This window comes from Acomys minous (assembly GCF_964271855.1).
Source record: "Acomys minous genome assembly, chromosome: 18".
Classification (NCBI taxonomy): Eukaryota; Metazoa; Chordata; class Mammalia; order Rodentia; family Muridae; genus Acomys; species Acomys minous.
In genome coordinates this window covers 14,928,493-14,945,992 of record NC_140501.1, presented here as the reverse complement: position 1 = coordinate 14,945,992, position 17,500 = coordinate 14,928,493, and the positions used below count along the sequence as shown (strand labels likewise).

The window sequence follows — 17,500 nt, the reverse complement described above, 5'->3', positions numbered from 1 at the left end:
CCATGTATTGCTTTTTTGTTATTTTGATGACACAAAATATATCTCTAATTTAAACTATTCTTTATAGGGGCCACTTACAGTGTTAGAAAATGTAGAAATGTTTGCCTCCAATATTTGAGGTTTTCTATATTAGATAACATCTTTCATAAAGGTCTTTTGCAAAAGCAATAGCAAAATATCGTTACATGTGGAGAGTGAGTCTAAGCAATTAGCAACTAGAAAGTGTGAAAACTGTTGGACATAGCAGTTGTTGACACTTCAAAGGGCTAATTTTATATATAAGCACTTATTTTCATATTTCCTAAAATGCATTAAAATACAAAAATTCAGAGTAAGCAATTAAATAATAATTATATGAATAATTATAATACAAAAGGCACATCCATATGTGCCGTAGGTACTTAATACATAAATGATGGTAAGTTTTAAAGCAGTATCAGACTTTACATTTGACTCTTTGTAGTCAGTTTTGACACAGTAAAATTCTCAAGCATGTTTCCCCTCCTCTGGCAAAGGAGAAAGTCAAGTTAATTGGAAAGATGAAATGGCCTTTTTTCCATGGGCACTGAAACTCACTGAGCACCTAATCATTTTTTCATCCTCAAGCAACATACTCACAATATGATTGACCATTTCCACTTATTCCATTTGCTGGACCAGGACACACCCTATAAATTTATACATTTATCTCCTAGGCTGGCTATAATCACAAATCAGATGCATGACAGTAAAATGTAGTTCCATAACTGGGCACTATGACCATACCACTGTCCATGTATGTGGTTTGTAAATTTCTAAATCTATGTCTGTCATGTGCATAATTCAGTGATATATTTTGCTATTTTACAGTACAAAAATACTGTGGAAGAGTTCTCAGTGACACAGGAAGACTATAACCAAATGCAACCTAGTAAAAGTCATATTTGCAACCACTGGAAAAAGAGATCCAAAAAAACGTGTCTATTGCTCCCTGATATTGGAAATTCCAAAGACATCCCAGGTGATTAGACTGAATAGAGTATACTTTTACTCCTAGAAAAGAGACCACCATATGTGTAGAGTGTCCATACCATACCCTTTGGCTAGAAAGGTTCCTCTTACCCATAGTTAAAGCAGACAACTAGATTCAGTGTACACCTCTAATGACTTAGTGGCTCTGACTATGTACTTTGAAATAGTGAAATGGAACGTATGCCTAAGGAGAATGGGTACATTCTTAGGACTAAAAGAATAATATACATTGAGTCTAAAACAAAATGAGCATTTCTACTTAAGGCAACAAGCAACCATGCAGTGATTTTTTTTTTTTGGTTTTGTTTTTTGCGGGATTTTTGCCTTTCTAAGCAAATAAGCAGTGAAAAGACTCACTTTTCTGTACCCTAGCAAGCATTAACAATTGTGAGAGCAACACAGCCTTTGCCATTCATTATTTTCAGTAACACACGACAATACCACTGCTACCATTAAGAGATCGTATCTGAAGGAAGGGTAAGATATTTACCAGAGATGCCAGCAAAAAGAGAGTCTGAATCACTGAATTAGGTGTTAAAAAGGACAATAGCAAAAGAAGTAAAAATAAATAAATGAATAAAATGAAATTTACAGAGATAGAAATATCAAAATATCACAGTTAAAACCAGAAACTTGAACACATAATTTGAAAGTTTGAGAATGTTGCCTGAATTTACAAATGAGTCCATATCAGCTTCTATGGAAATCAAATTCCAAAAAATTAGTAGAAATTCAGGACTACATGGCACTAAAAGACTACTTTTCAAAGTATTCTAAAATATAACAGGGACATGACTCAAGAAAAGATTAGATTTGACAGATACTTGATAATTTATGGGAAAATTAACACAATTAAAACAAATACTAATGTGTCATAACTAAGAGAGTTTATATACTCTTACAAAGACTAAAAAAACAAATTGGATAAATTTGATCATATGCTAAGAATCAAATTATATGATGAAATTAAATTTACTATTATTTTGTTAAGGGTCATTCATAGGGTATTTATATCAGAGTCTTAAGGTCTCAGAGAAACAGTCATCATCTCTCCTCTCAAAGTGACTTAAACTGTACTAACTAAATGAAATCTGACTTATTTTTACTCTATTTTTGAGGATTTTTATATATTTATTATTAAATATCTTAAAGTGTATAGAGCTAAATTATTACCTGTGTGCTACCTATTACATCCAAAATAGACTAAACATGGTTACTATGGAAATTAGGACAAAGTAAGAAAAGCTGCAAATAGTAAGGTGTAAGTACAGTCTTTCTGGAAGGCAGTGACGTTCCTTTAAACTTCCCATCAATGTTCCACTGACTCTTGATAACTAGATGAACATAGAATGTGAGGAGGCCCTGCAATGAGTTCTTACATCATTAATGACATGGAGTCTGTTTTGAAAGTCACAAAGCTAGACAGACATGCTTTTTAAAGAGCAATATGAAGCAAAGCGTGAAACTTAGCATTAATTTTCACCTGGTGCTTATTCTTGTGAAGCAAGATGGGCATTGCATAAATTGTGGGACCTTTCTTTCCTTTACATGTAAAATGAGGAAGTCTTCCTAACCCTTGGAGGTTTCTAGGCACCTGAGTCTTAAGATGAATTTGGCAAAAGAAGGAAGTAAGAACATAAAACAAAGAACCCCCATTTCAACTCATTCCAGCTGGGAATAAATTACTAGCTCCATTTCTGCAATCATAAAAATATATTAATAATATTACAAGTCAACCTTTATTAAGCTCCTGCAAATCCCATTGCCCATCCCAATTCCTAGCCATCAGGAAATGAATATTAAACAGCCTGTATGTGCAATGAAGTCTACAAACTAAAGGGAAGCAGAACAAATACGTCTGTGCCCTCAGGGAGTTTTAATCCGTTAAGAGAGCTAAAATTCATTCCAGTTTAATTGCTAGAGAAAACATGTTTAACATAGAATTTATGTTAAAATTGAGTAGAAGAGAACTGCTGAGTGAGCACCAAGGTATTCAGAGGAATAAATTACAGGAGATTCTTTATGACATGAACTTGCAGATGCATATTAACGAAGGAAAGGATGCATATGATCAGATGCTGAAGTAATAGTGTTCAGTGGTGGAATTTCTTCATGTTGAGCCCTAAAGTAAAAGGGTCATAAATTGGATAAAATAGGCTACTTCCTAATGTAATTAAGAGATGATATTCAGCAAAATTTAAGCTTGTAAAATAACCAGTATGGGTTGTATTTTCAATTTTTATTCTGTTCAAATATTAGCAAAGATTTATTTATTGTTCTGTGCATACGTGTGTATGTGTCTTCGTGTGTATGCCACTACTCTATCAGATGGAAACAAAACTAAAGTTGATTCTAGGCTTCTTGTACAATCATTCAATCATTGTTTAATGAGAGAGGATCTGTCCATAAACCTAAAGAACCTCGATTCTACATAGCCTAGTTATGCAGATTGTCACTAGAAATCATCTTTTCTTCCTGAATGCTGAGATTACAAGAAGCCTTCACACCTCCCTAGCAATGATATGGTGCTGAGGTGAGAAAGGGTTTACTCATCTTTGTACAACACAGGATTTATATCATGAGCCATCTTCCTAGATTCTAAACATTAATGTGAAGCATAAATACATGTACAGTTTATTTATGTGATTTTATACTTTCTGATTCCTAAAATATTAACTTTACTATTTTCATATTTACTTATTTTAATTATTTGTGTTATGTAAAAGTAAATATATTATTTGTTTAGAAAAACATTTATTTGAAATTTACATAAATAATTATTTATGAATTGGTATTCAGTTTCAAATATTCCTGGTTTAAATTATTTTATTATACTTCATACAAAAACTACTCTATGGATTGAGTGCAATTCCCGTAAACATTCCAACACAATTCTTTACTGACCTGGAAAGGAAAAATTTCAATTTAATATGGGAAAATAAAACACCTAAGATAGCTAAAACAATCCTGTTCTGTAAAAGAACTTCTGGAGGTATCACCATTGTGGTACTTCAAAGCACTAGTAATAAAAAAAAAAAAAACAACACATAGTATTGGCATAAAAATAGACAAAGAGACCAAGGGAATCAAACTGAAGACCCATAAATAAGCCCATATAACTATGGACACTTGATTTTTTGACAATGAAGCCAAAATCATAGAATGGAAAAAAAGACAGCTTCTTAGAAATGGTTCTAGTAAAGCCAGATGTCAACATGTAAAAGAATGCAAACAGATCCATATTTATCACATTTATGAAACCCAAGTGCAAGTGAATTAAAGACCTCAACATAAGCCTGGATACATTAAATCTAATAGAAGAGATATAAGGGAATAACTTTGAACTCGTTGATACAAGAGACAGCTTAGTAAAGAGAACACCCACAGTTTAGGCACTAAGATCAACAATTAATGTGAACTTATGAAATGAAAAGCTTCTGCAAGCCGAAGAACACTGTCAATAGGAAAAAATGGCAGCTTACAAATTGAGAAATGATCTTCAACAACCATACATCTAACAGGTCAATATCCAAAATATAAAACGAATTCATGAAATTAAATACCAATAAACAGAATAACCCAATTAAAAATTGGGTACAGAGCTAAACCAAGAATTCTCAGCAGAGGATTCTTTAATGACCAAAAAGCAGGGAAACGCAAATCAAAATGACTATGAGAGATCATCTTATACCGGTCAGAATGGCAAAATAATCAAACAAACAAACAAACAAACAAACTCAAGTGATGGCATATGCTTCCATGGATGCAGAGGGAGTACAGTGCTTCATTGCTGGAGGGAGTGTACACTTGTACAACCACTTTGGAAATCAGTCACCTCAAGACCTAGCAATACCACTTCTTGGCATATACCCAAAAGATGCTCCCCCATACCATACCATGAGGTCACTTGCTCAACTTTTTTCACAGCAGCTTTATTCATAACAGACAGATACTGAAAGCAACATAGAGGTCCCTCAACTGAAGAATGAGTAAAGAAACCGTGGTACCTTTACTCACTTCTACTCAGCTATTAGAAACAAAGAAATCAGGCAATTTACAGGCAAAAGGATAGAGCTAGAAAAAAATCATCCTGAGTGTGGTAAGGCAGACACAGAAAGACATGCATGGTATATACTCACTTATATATGGATATTATCAGTAAAGTACAGGCCATCATGCTATAATCCACAGACCAAAAGAAACCAAGGAAGGCCAAAGGGAAGATGTTGAATCTCACTCAAAAAATAAAAACAAATAAAAACAAATAAACTGTGAACCTACCCAGATCTAGCAAATGGACAGGACATTCTCCGCAGTTGAGTGGAGAGTGGAGTCTGACTTTCACACGAACTCTGGTGCTTCATATTTGACCACGTCTCCTGGATGGGGAGGCCTGGTTGCACTCAGAGAATTGAAAGCAGGTTACCAAGGAGAGACTTTATACCCAATGAGCATATACAGGGGGAGGAGGTCCCACTCAGTCATAGTCATAGGGGAAAGGGAGTAGGGGGAAAGTGGAAGGGAAGGAGGAATGGGAGGATAGAATGGATAGGATAACAATTGAAATGTAATATAAATAAATAAATAAAATATAAAAAACTGTAAAAAAAAAAACTAGACATCTCAAGTTAATGGAGGGAGGAAACTAGGTGAGAGAGGGGGTGGGAGAGTAAGTGGGGTGGTGATCTGGTCTCGGTAGTACAGGGAATGGAGGAGCCTGAAGAGATTATGGAAATTGGTAGCAGCATGGTATCTCTGGGAAAAGGGAAGCCCCCAGGAGTCTATGGTGATCACCATCGCAGGAGGAGTCAAGGATCCTGAAGTGGCCACTTCCTGTAGTCAGGTGGGACTTACAGTGGAGGAAGGTGGACACAAACACACCCATAAAAACCTTCCACCCAGATTTTTTTCTTGCCTACCAGAGGTGTAGTGGTAAAGAGGAAGCAGAGATTGAGGGAATGGTAAATAAATGACTGGTTCAATTTGAGACACACTCCATGGGAGAGAGCCAACCAAGGTCACTCTATTGATGATGGTCTGCATTTGATTACAAACAGGAATCTGGCACAGCATCTTCTGAGCGGCTTGATCCAGCAGCAGAGGGAAACAGATGCAAAGACCTACAGCCAAACAATTGAGTTCAAGCAGCTCTGAGAAAAGTCAGAGGAAGATAGAGGAAAACTAAGGATCAAGAACACCACAAGAAGACCTACAGGGTCAACTGACCTGGGCTCATCGGGGTTTACAAAGACTGAACCACCAAAGAGCTTGTATGGGCTGGACCCAGACCCTCTACACCTATGTGCAGTACGTTCAACTATGGGAGTAGAGGTTGGCAGACTCTTTTGCCTGCCACTGGATCTTCTCCACCTAGCTGGGCTGCCTTGTCAGCCAACAGTAGGAGAAGATGTACTTAATCTGTAACTTGACCATGCCAGCGTGGGTTGATACTCTTTGGGGAATCTCCCCTTGTCTGAGAATAAAGAAAGAGGGAATGGGGGAGGAGATTTGAGTAGAGGCTAGAGAGGAGTAGGAATCAGGTTGCAAAATGATTAAATAAACAAATAGGTGAATAAATACATAAATGGAATTTTTTTAATTTTAAAAAAGGAAAACAGATGATTTGTGAGAATCTTTCAGTGATAAGTTGAACCATCTGTTAAAACTGAGAAAAAAATAATTGAATGTGAGTAATTAACGTTCTAATGTCATGAGAGAATCAATTAATTATATACATAATAAATGAATAAATAATAGTCACCGATGCCACACAAATGGCAGGGATATCTCAAAAGGTAGTCCCAAAGCCTTTCAGTCACAACCATTGTGTTATGATTGGTCCTAATTTAGGTCCCCAGGTGTCACAGCTGGGATGTTTATTTTATTGAATGATGTTGAAAATAAGCTATATCTTCATTCATTGTCCCAAAATATATTAGTTTCTTTCTTGCAGATTTCAAAATATTAACATTTTAAAACAAACATGAAAACATATGTGATGCCAAAGAGGTGGCACATTGTTCGCTGTAGTCTCAAGTATGATCTACTCAAATCATATATTTATTAAAATCTGATTCTTCATTTATTATTAGTACATATATACTGATTTTATTTTTTTAATTTTTATTAATAATTCCTGATAATATTAAATCTACAGTCTGTACTATTTACATTAGTTTATCAATGGCATGCTTAGTTTCACAGAAACAGATTTGTCCAGCTTTATATAGCTAATGACCTGCCAAAAAACAACTGAATAAATTAAACATCAATTCTTGTACAAAGCTTAATATTAAGCATTTTGCCATGCATACTTTAAAAAATAGTTCTTATGTCTTTCAGTGGTTTGAGGATCTCATTACAATAAGTTGTGTTGCCCAACTCTATTTATATATTGTGTGCAAGTTTCTTTCATTCTTTCATTCTTTCTTTCTTTCTTTCTTTCTTTCTTTCCTTGTCAAAGTACAATATTTACATTTTGACTGTTTATTTGATTACCGAATACTTTCTCTATCAGACTCAGTATGCCACATTATCTCCCTACATGGATGCACAAAATTATTGTCAATATGAATAACTGTGGATGAATGGGATCGATATATTATTTCATGTTATAAAGGTCATTCTTATGTATATATAATCTATAAACCTCAATACTCACAATTATAATTTGACTCTCATTACATAAAAGCCTTAAGTCAACTGATATATTCATTCTAAATGAGGATTTTATTTGTTAACAAATTAGAAAATATTCTATTTTAGCTTTATAGTATCTATTAAAAAATCATCAACCTAAACACAAGGAAAAGTTTTAGTTTTTTGTTTTTTTTTTTCAGCAAGCATGGAACAACACAATTATTACTGGACTAAAACTAAGATGTTGGCTAAGCTTTTTTTTTTATAATGTTCTAGAGGAGATTTTATTTTCTTAATATTACTCTTTTTTCCTAGACTGGGTTTCTCTGTGTAGCTTTGGATGTCTTGGGCTCACTTTGCAGACCAAGCTGGCCTCAAACATACACACATACAAACCCACCTGCCTCTGCTTTCCTGAGTGCTAGGATTACATGTTTGTGCCACCATACTGGGTTCCCTAATATTTCTTTCTTTCAGAACCTTTCTACCTCACTTTGTGTGGTTTATTCTCTGTTGGCAATAGCATCACTGGTATCTCTCATCAACAAATGTACTTCTTCCTATCTTTCATTTCAACTACCTTGCTTGTTTTATAAAGGGGTTGAATTAAGCACTCATCTTCATAATAAGTTTGGGGACAACAGACACCCAAATTAATCCTATCTTCAACCTTAATTTACTCTAGGCCAAAACTATAGTCTTTCTTTATGTAAGCTACAACATTTGTTTGCAGCCTCTGTGCATGATCTTTGAAACTAACAATGACCTAATTTTTCACATTTCTTCCACCCAACTACTCTTCCTTCTTTTGACCTTTCTGTCAGGCTGTTATTCGACCTCCATAGCTTACTTTTCTGTTTCTGTGATTACTAGGCCAGCTAGGAAAGTACAGACTAATTTTGCAGTTTTATAGTCAGCTAATGATCCATCCACACATTCTCATCTCATTTATATCCTTAATTACTTTTTTAAAATCCATGGAGATATTCACATTTCTAAGTACTAGCACTGGGCCCTTTTGAATGAGAACTCCTTATGATTCACACATATCTAACCTTATAGCGATGGTATGCACAGTAACTTTTTGGAGCAGAAATAAAACAAGCTATTTTCCAAATTTTCACATAATTATCTCTCTAGGAAATAAACCTATCAATACATTACCTACCTATGTATTTTTGAAATATGTTTATACTAAAGAACACATTTTGAAGAATGCTTACATAGTCTAAATGCTTTTATGTCAACATTTGTATGAACAATAAATTGCATAGTGTATTCCTTTAACCTGCCCTCTAAGACTGTGAATGTTTATTCATTTTATAAGTTTCATGACTACTTGTCAATCATGTTGAGTTATTTTATTGAAATTATTTTTATGAAAATATTTACTTACATAAGCTACTCCATACTCTATACAATACATTAAATTTCAAATACAACTTCTTTGTATACACTGTTCTGAAGTTTCTTTTGTGAAATATTATTCCACTAGAATTTTAAAAGTACCTTTACAAAAATTGTGTAGCTGTCCAGCGTCCAGTTGTGTCATGCTCAGACAGATCTCTACGCATTGTTATATAGGATTATTCTAAAATTATTTTAGTAAATCATATCAGGAATTTTCTTATTCCACTTTTATTGATCTGTGGTCTGTTTAGTATCATTATGAAAAAAATTGCATCTCAATATCTTTGACTATATAGAGAGGTGATAGCTTTGTCTGCCAAACAAATTTTTTCTCTGTAAAACTTTGAAGGAAAAACACAGTTATGTATGTATGTGTTCCTGCACATGTATGTTTATATGTGTATGTATGCATATTTGTGTCTCTGTGTGTACATATATATATATACATATATATGTACATATATTTGTGTGTATGTGAAGCAGACGAAGAAAGAGTGATAATTAAATTAAATCCAAAATTGACAAAATTTCACAGGACATAGGTGAAATGGCATGCTAAAATAAGTATTTGCCTACTTTCCCTTAATTAAATCCCTGTTAACAGTAAAAAATGTGAATATATCTCTTTTTATAAAAAATGAGTTGGACTTACTTATATTTATGGAAATATCAACATGAACGATTTCACAGAGTAGGAAATTTTCTAAAGTCACACATTTGGCATACATAACAGTTTTAATTTTTCACAAGCAAAGATCAAATTTACTAAATTTAGGTAACTATCTAAAACAGACTTTCTAGTTCTATAAGTTTTTGTATATATTAAATTTTATTCCTTTAGCAACATATGAGATAAGCTATAAATATTTTTTTCATTTCCAGACTTTTAGGTAATCTGCTTAGTATTACATTTTATAAGATACATAAAGTAAAAGTTTGAAAATAATCTAAACTCTACTTCAATATTCTTTATAAATATTTCTATACATACTTCTTCACAGAAAGGAAGCAAAATAAGAATTAGCAAATCCACTTTCTATTCTATTTCCCCTTCTGAGTGAAATTTAAGCATCCTTCCTTGGATCCTCTTTGTTACTTATCTTCCTTGAGTCTGTGCATTGTAGTATGCTTATCCTTTACTACCTGGCTAAAATTCACTTATAAGTGAATACATACCATATGTCTTTCTGGATCTCAGTTACTTAAGTCAGGATAATCTTTTCTTGTTTCATCTATTTTTCTACAAAATGCATTATTTCCTTGTTTTTAATAGCTGAATAGTATTCTATTGTGTAAATGTACTACAGTTTCTTTATCCATTCTTCAGTTTAGGGATACCTGTGTTACAATTTCTTGCTATTATGAACAAAGCAGTTTTGAACACAGTTTAGCAAATATCCTTGTTGTATATGAAGCATCTTTTGGGTATATTCCCTGGGGTAGTATAGCCAGATCTTGAGGTAGAGATATTCCCAATTTCCTGAGAAAATGCCATATTGATTTCCAAAGTGGTTGTACAAGTTTGCATTCATACCAATGATGAAGGAGTGTTCTCCTTTCTCCACATCCTCACCAGAATGTGCTGTCACTTGGAGTTTTGATCTTAGCAATTCTGACGGAAGGAAAATGAAATAGAGAGAACGTGGTAAGAGAGGTAGCACTGAGAGAAGTGAGAGTCAATATCAGACCTAAGGAGTGTGGGCCAGGAGGACATAGGACTTGCAGAGATAAGAGGAACCTTAGGTTGTGGCTTCTTTTTGACAAGCTGGATACAAACAACATGGTAGACTACAGGGAGGATAGCAGGGTAACTTTATATGAGACTCCGAGAAGCAGGGGACATAGAGACTGAAGAGGACACCCTCTAAGTAGACAGAACTCCTAATGGAGGGAGGGGAACACCAATACATCCACAAAAACTTTGTCCAAAAATTTACCTATCTTACAAGATGCTCATGGATAAAGACATAGCAGAGATTGAGGGAATGTCTAACCATTGCCCAGCCCAACCTAAGACAACAAACACCTGGCACTATTGAGGATACTTTGCTATGCTTGTAGACAGGAGTCTTGCATAACTGTCCTCTGAGGGGCTCCACCTTGCAGCTAATGTAATTACATGCAGAGACCCACAGCCAAAGATTGGGTGGAGCACAGGGAGTCTTGGAGAAACGTTGGAGGGAGGATAGAAGACTCAGAGCAGACAGAAAATCCACAAGAAGAGAGACAAAGGCAACTGACCAAGGCCCAGTGTCTCCCCTGGACACTGACGCTCCAACCAAGGACCATACATGGAATGGACCTTAGCCTCTAAACAGATGATGGGCAGCTTGGTCTTCATATGCGACCCCTAGTAGTGGAAACGGGGGCCTGTCTGACATGGACTCTGTCCCCTGCATTTATTACTTTCCACTGATGGGGCTACTTTGTCAGACCAAGGGGGAAGAGGAGTCTCTATGTGGTGATGCCAATTGATACACTGGGTGGGAGGGAGGAGGTTCTCATTTTATCTGGGGAGTAGAAGGAGGATGTTGGGGAAACAGGGAGGGAATGTCGAACTGGGATGAGAGGGGAAACGTGGCTATGACCAGGATATGAAATGAATGTAATAATAATAATAATAATAATAATAATAATAATAATAATAATAATAATAACCAACAAATCCTAGACTTTCAAAATCAATAACTACCAACACAAAGAAGGAATTTAAAAATAAATTTAATACAGGAAAGTGAAAAATCTCCTTGATAATATTTTGTATTAAGACTCAGGGAAAAAAAAATAAGGCAGTTTTTTTTTGTACTGGGAGGAAGTGATTATGAAAATTTTCTGCCAAGATAATTGGTCTATATAAAGCCTAGCGTATGTATTTGCTTCATTACTCATAATTTTGTATGTGTTAATTTCTGTTTAATGTCTTACAGGAAGAAAGAGAAGAGAGGAAAAAATTTATTTTGGCTCATGTTTGGAGGGCACAGTTCCCAGTGGTGGGAAAATCATGGTGATGATTGTCTTCAGAACTGCAGAAACTTCTCCCTCCTTTACGGGTCAAGGAGCAGAATCCATACAGCATGCATATCTGGACTATGCATGTAATGGGCACTCTCTTATGACTCATTTCCTCTAATAAATTCCAAAACCCACAGAGTGTATGACCCCCTTAACTGTGATAGAAGTTGGGAACCAAACATTTAAAGAGACGAACCCATGGACAAAATTTAATATTGAAATCAGAAGACTGGATTTTACTGTAAGTGTATTTCTGATTGTGTTTAACATTTGAGTTTTTAAGAGAGATTTCCTCTACCCCAACTGAGAACTGACCAAAAAATGAATGCTGATCAGAAATAAGTTGCTGCCATTTAGTCTTATGATTTTCTGGAAGCGATGCAGTATCTCCAAAACTTGGACTGTGACTGAGACCGCAACATGTCCTTGGCTCCCCTCATTCTCAGAACTTCACACTGAAACTCAAACAGTGTTTCCAACTTTGAAATCTTGGGACTTTGCAGTTGCTACAACCCATGAACTTATTTCTTTCTTTGAATGACTATAGCTCCCAGAGATGAAAAAAGATGGTTGCATATGGAATCACCAAGAAAAACAGAAGTGAATTCTGTTTTTTAAATATTTGTATGAAAACTGTTTTTGTATTCTCTTTTTATTTTGTTGTTGTTGTTTTCTCTCTCTTCGCTTTTTATCTTTTTGAGCATTGAATTCTTAAAGGCTATATGCTTTTTACAACTGTTAAGTTCAAAATATGCCAAAGAAGAGAACAAGCTTATGATTTGGGGATTTATAGTCATTAAAATTCAATAGAAAAGAATTCTAGACTTCTTTTCCTTGTTGTGGGCTTATCTTTAAGTGTTGAGATAAAGACTATCCATTCAAACTATGCATTCATAATTGGCTTCACTGACATTTTACTGATTATATTATTAATATAAGACTTTATTCCCAGATAAATGTAGATGTTTGACTGAATAGGGAAACACTGTTGACAGAAAAAATTCATGTATAAAATTAACCATCATGAGTAGTTAATTACACTGTGCTTTTGATAAGAAGAGAGACAGTGCCAGTGAGATACCTTAGATTTATAGCAGTTGTGAACCTGTGGATATTGATCCTTTTGTGAGTGAAACAACCTTTTTACAGTTATTGCATCAAGCCATTGGAAAACATTGCTACATGGCAATTCATAACAGAAGCAAAATTACAGTTATAAAGTAGCAACAAAAATAATTGTTTGGCTTGAGGTCACCACATCTTAAGGAACAATATTAAAGCATCACAGCACTAGGAAGGTCTAAAACTACAAGTAGTTAAAGACCTGACTTTTCATTCTTGCTGACTAGAGTTCTATCACTGGAATCTTCTTAAATATGGAAGGAAAATACCAATTTTACCAAGCTGGCCAGTGTAGACTGTGTCATGCGCCTCCTCTATATATGTGTCATATTAGTATATAAAAGCATACTACATAATAATAAAAATAGAATATAAAATATTTTAACCATAAATATCAAGCCATATTATAACTTATATTTTTTCTATATTATAGGTCCCAAGTCAACCACATCCAACACATGAAGTCAAGAACATATGATTTTAATACAAAATTTAACACGACTTAGTTTTGAAAACAACTGTGAAATAGCTTTCAAATTACTATGGTGTTCTAGGAGTTACAAAAACAAAAATGAAAATATCAAGATGACTTGACAAATGCCAAAATAGAAATTTAATATTCATTTCCTAGTAACAAGGAAATATTCTAATACATCAATGGGATTTATCTAATAGTATGAAATGGAAATACCCATTATTCTGCTTGGATCATTACAAGTGATATACATTAATTCAGTTGCCATGCTGCCTTTTTCACTGTTCTTTTGTTGTGAAGTGACACCATGACTAGGGCATTTTTTATGAAAGAAAGCAGTTAATTGATGTGCTTCCTTATACTTTCAGAGGTTTAGTCCATTACCATCACAGTAGGAGCATGGCAGTATGCAGGCATATGCTGGAGCAGTGGTTAGACTACATTGTCAGCCATTGGCCTCTAGGCCACATACTAATTTCCTCTCCCTCAGAAACTTCTTAAGATGGGCTTTCACAGTTCAAGTTGTCCACAGCATTGTCTTTCATGACCCTACAAGTATTGTCTATTAAGTCCCACTTAAACCATCCAATAGATTTTCTAGTTCAAAGTTCCAAAGTCTCTGATATTCCTCCAACAAATGGCATGGTCAGACATGTAACAAGCATACTCTGTTCCTTGGTACCAATGACTGTCTTAGTTACTGTTCTATTGGTGTGAAGAGACACAGTGATTAAGGCAACTCTTAGGAAAGAAAGTATTTAACCGAATTCTTCAAATTTCAGAAGTTTAGTCCATTATCACCATAGCAGGAAGTATGGCGGCAGGTATTTAGGTACTGGAGAAATAGCTGTGATATGTCCTGGTCCATAGGCAGAAAACGCATGCAACACTGGGCCTGGCATGGGCTTTTGTGGCTGCAAAACCCAGCCTAGGTGACAACTGCCATCCAATAAGGCCGTGTCTCCTAATCCTCCTAATTCTACCAAAGGGTTCGACTTCCTGCTTACTAAGCATTTAAATATATGAGTCTATGAAGGCCATGTTTTCATCAAGCGACCCAACACATTATATCTCATAAAATTATATATATTGTACTTCATTTAAAAAAAATTCCCACCATAACTAAATTAATACTTGTAGCATGTATAGCAATATTTTGGTATAATTTACTTACGATCATTAAAATGCCAAATACTGGAATACAATGAAAAAATGTTTGCTTCCTAAATCCAATGTATCTTTGAAACATATAGAAATAGCAATAATATAGGAAAAAGAGATGTGGTTATTTAATCAAAGAGATATAAGAATATACTTTTAGAAATGTTAATTAAATTGGTATTTTTTATTTGACAAGGTTATTTAATATGTTACTAAATAATAAGTAATTTGCTTTTAGCATAATTTTATGAAATTTAGATATTTGTCACTTTATTTTTTGCATATCAGCCTTACTATATAAAGATTAAGTAGAAAATATAATAAGCAATCATTATTACAAGATAAAATGTCCCTTTTTCCAAAGAATGCCTTTATGCTTCCCGTTGCTTTGTCATTGTTATTGTTCTATTATTCTCTTGCAGAATGACAGAACAGGAAAAATGAAGTCAAGGAAAAATTGGCAGATAATGAATATGTTGTTCTGTATAACACAGAAGCCGTTCAATTATAACAAAATGATTTAACTGACTGGTCCCTGTATGAATATTTGCCGTGTGTTCGATCACAAATAAATAACACAACAATTGTTTATAGAGGTGTGCATTTTTTCCTTTGTAGAAAACACATTCCCAGAAGGACTTTCCTAAGTAGCTTGCACATGGCTACTTTTGTACATAACATTTGTGTGGGCTCGAGCACTCATTGTTGCATGCTAATTATAGGTTATAGCTAATTAAAGTTTTATAGTAATAGTTATTTTCTGCTGCAAATCTTCTGTGTTGCCTCAATTCATTTAAGGTTCTGTGATTTGGATGTTTCTGTACAAATGTTATTTGCTGAGGAAAAATAATCAGATTTTATTTATTTATGTATCAATTAATTCTGAAATGATTGAAATGGCTTTTGCAAATATACCTGTTACAAATAAGTAAAAATAAAATTTCTTAGATCAGGAGATGATAGTGAAAATATAAAATTAGCTAAAATTACTATATAAATTTGCACTCAAATTGTATCAGTGTTTTTTAATTTTGTTATTATTGCTTGGTTTTAAAGGCATCAAATCTTTCTTTTCTTGTATTGTACTTTGAAGCACTGTCTAGACTCTAGACCCCCAAAGGGCCTTCAACCATCAGGATGAGAATTGTAGGTCTAGAGAAACTTGTCTCCCACTATGATGAGCATGTAGCACATATTTAGTTAACATCCAGTAATTATTTTAGTTTTTCTGTGTTGGGTCACAAATATAATAAAATTGAGGAAGAAAAATAGCAAGAATTTTAAAAGTGTCTTAAGATTTAATGAACACTGGAGAGATGAGGTGCATGCCGCTACTGCAAAGGAATAGTTCCCACCAGGAATGTCACATGCCTCATAGGCTCCTGTGACTCCATCTCCAAGGGACACAAAATCATCATGTCTTCCCTCTCCTTCTACCTCTCCCCTCCCACATTCCTCCCTCTTCCCCCCCCCCTCTCTTTCTCTGACATCTATCTTTCTATCATCTGCCTGCCTATCTTCCTCACTTACATAGACATAAATTAAAGTTAGAGAAATATTATAACAACCAATGAATTTTAATAAAAATTCACAGCCATGCTAGAACTCCCTCAGAATTCAGATAATCATCTGTTCATATTAAAATATGACAAACAATATTTTTCAAAAATATAAATATTATACCATATAAAAATAGAAAGGTAACAGAAAGTTAATCTATTGTTACCTTATTATTGATAGCAGTAAGAGTTCTAAACATTTCTTTTATTGTTTATAATTTGCCAAAAAGTATACATTCCTCTTAAGCTCAATGACAAAAGTGTGTGGCAATTATTTGCAGAATTGAAAGACATTTGTGTGTTAATCATGATCCATGGGAAGTCACCAGTTGGGGATTGAGGTGGGAAAAAATGCTATACATGGAGACGGAACAACTCCAGAGAGGACTCTGGTGTGAACTGACAGCTGGAGGAGGAATCCTGCCGTAGGATTCATGGGGGAAGGGGAACTGACATGAGTCCTCTCTTCTAGTGACTTTTTACATAGCATTATGCATAGCATATACATATATGCAAAGCATATGTGAATAGCATATAGTGGATTTCCACCAATTACTAATTTTTTTCTCAATAAAGCGAAATGTTTTCAAATTTACTTTAGGAGACCTATATCTTTTTCAACTAAACACACATACAAAATCCTTTTTGTTTAACTTTTACAAAGCAGTATTCATTTCTCATCAGAAGAGTCCATTGTAATTTTTCTCCAGCTTTTTTTTTTTTTTTTTTTTTTTTTTTTGGTTTTTCGAAACAGGGTTTCTCTGTGTAGCCTTGGCAATCCTGGACTCACTTTGTAGACCAGGCTGGCCTCGAACTTACAGCGATCCGCCTGCCTCTGCCTCCCGAGTGCTGGGATTAAAGGTGTGGCTATTTCTCCAGTTTTTTTTTTTAATGCTAGTCCAAAGCTGATAATGTAAGCTACATTTATTTTTTCTTTTTTATTTAATTTATTTTTCACATAAAATCATTTGAAGTTATTTTTCCCTTCTCCAGTCCTGCTATGCATTTTTGGACTTCCTTTAAAGCTTGAATTTTTTATCACTGCAGAATGCCATAAAATTTTAAATAATTCAGTGTTCGTGATGGGAAAATAAAATACAATATGTGTTGC

General features: G+C 34.4%; 1 long non-coding RNA gene across 1 annotated transcript in view; it reads left to right on the top strand.

Moving 5' to 3' along the window:
• LOC311589190 overlaps positions 1-15,357 on the top strand; it is a 101,756-nt gene extending 86,399 nt beyond the window's left edge. The window contains exons 3-4 of the long non-coding RNA XR_014776440.1: positions 11,988-12,313; positions 15,253-15,357. This is a non-coding gene — a long non-coding RNA (uncharacterized lncRNA). The remainder of the gene's footprint in view (positions 1-11,987; positions 12,314-15,252) is intronic.
• Positions 15,358-17,500: the final 2,143 nt, after the last annotated feature.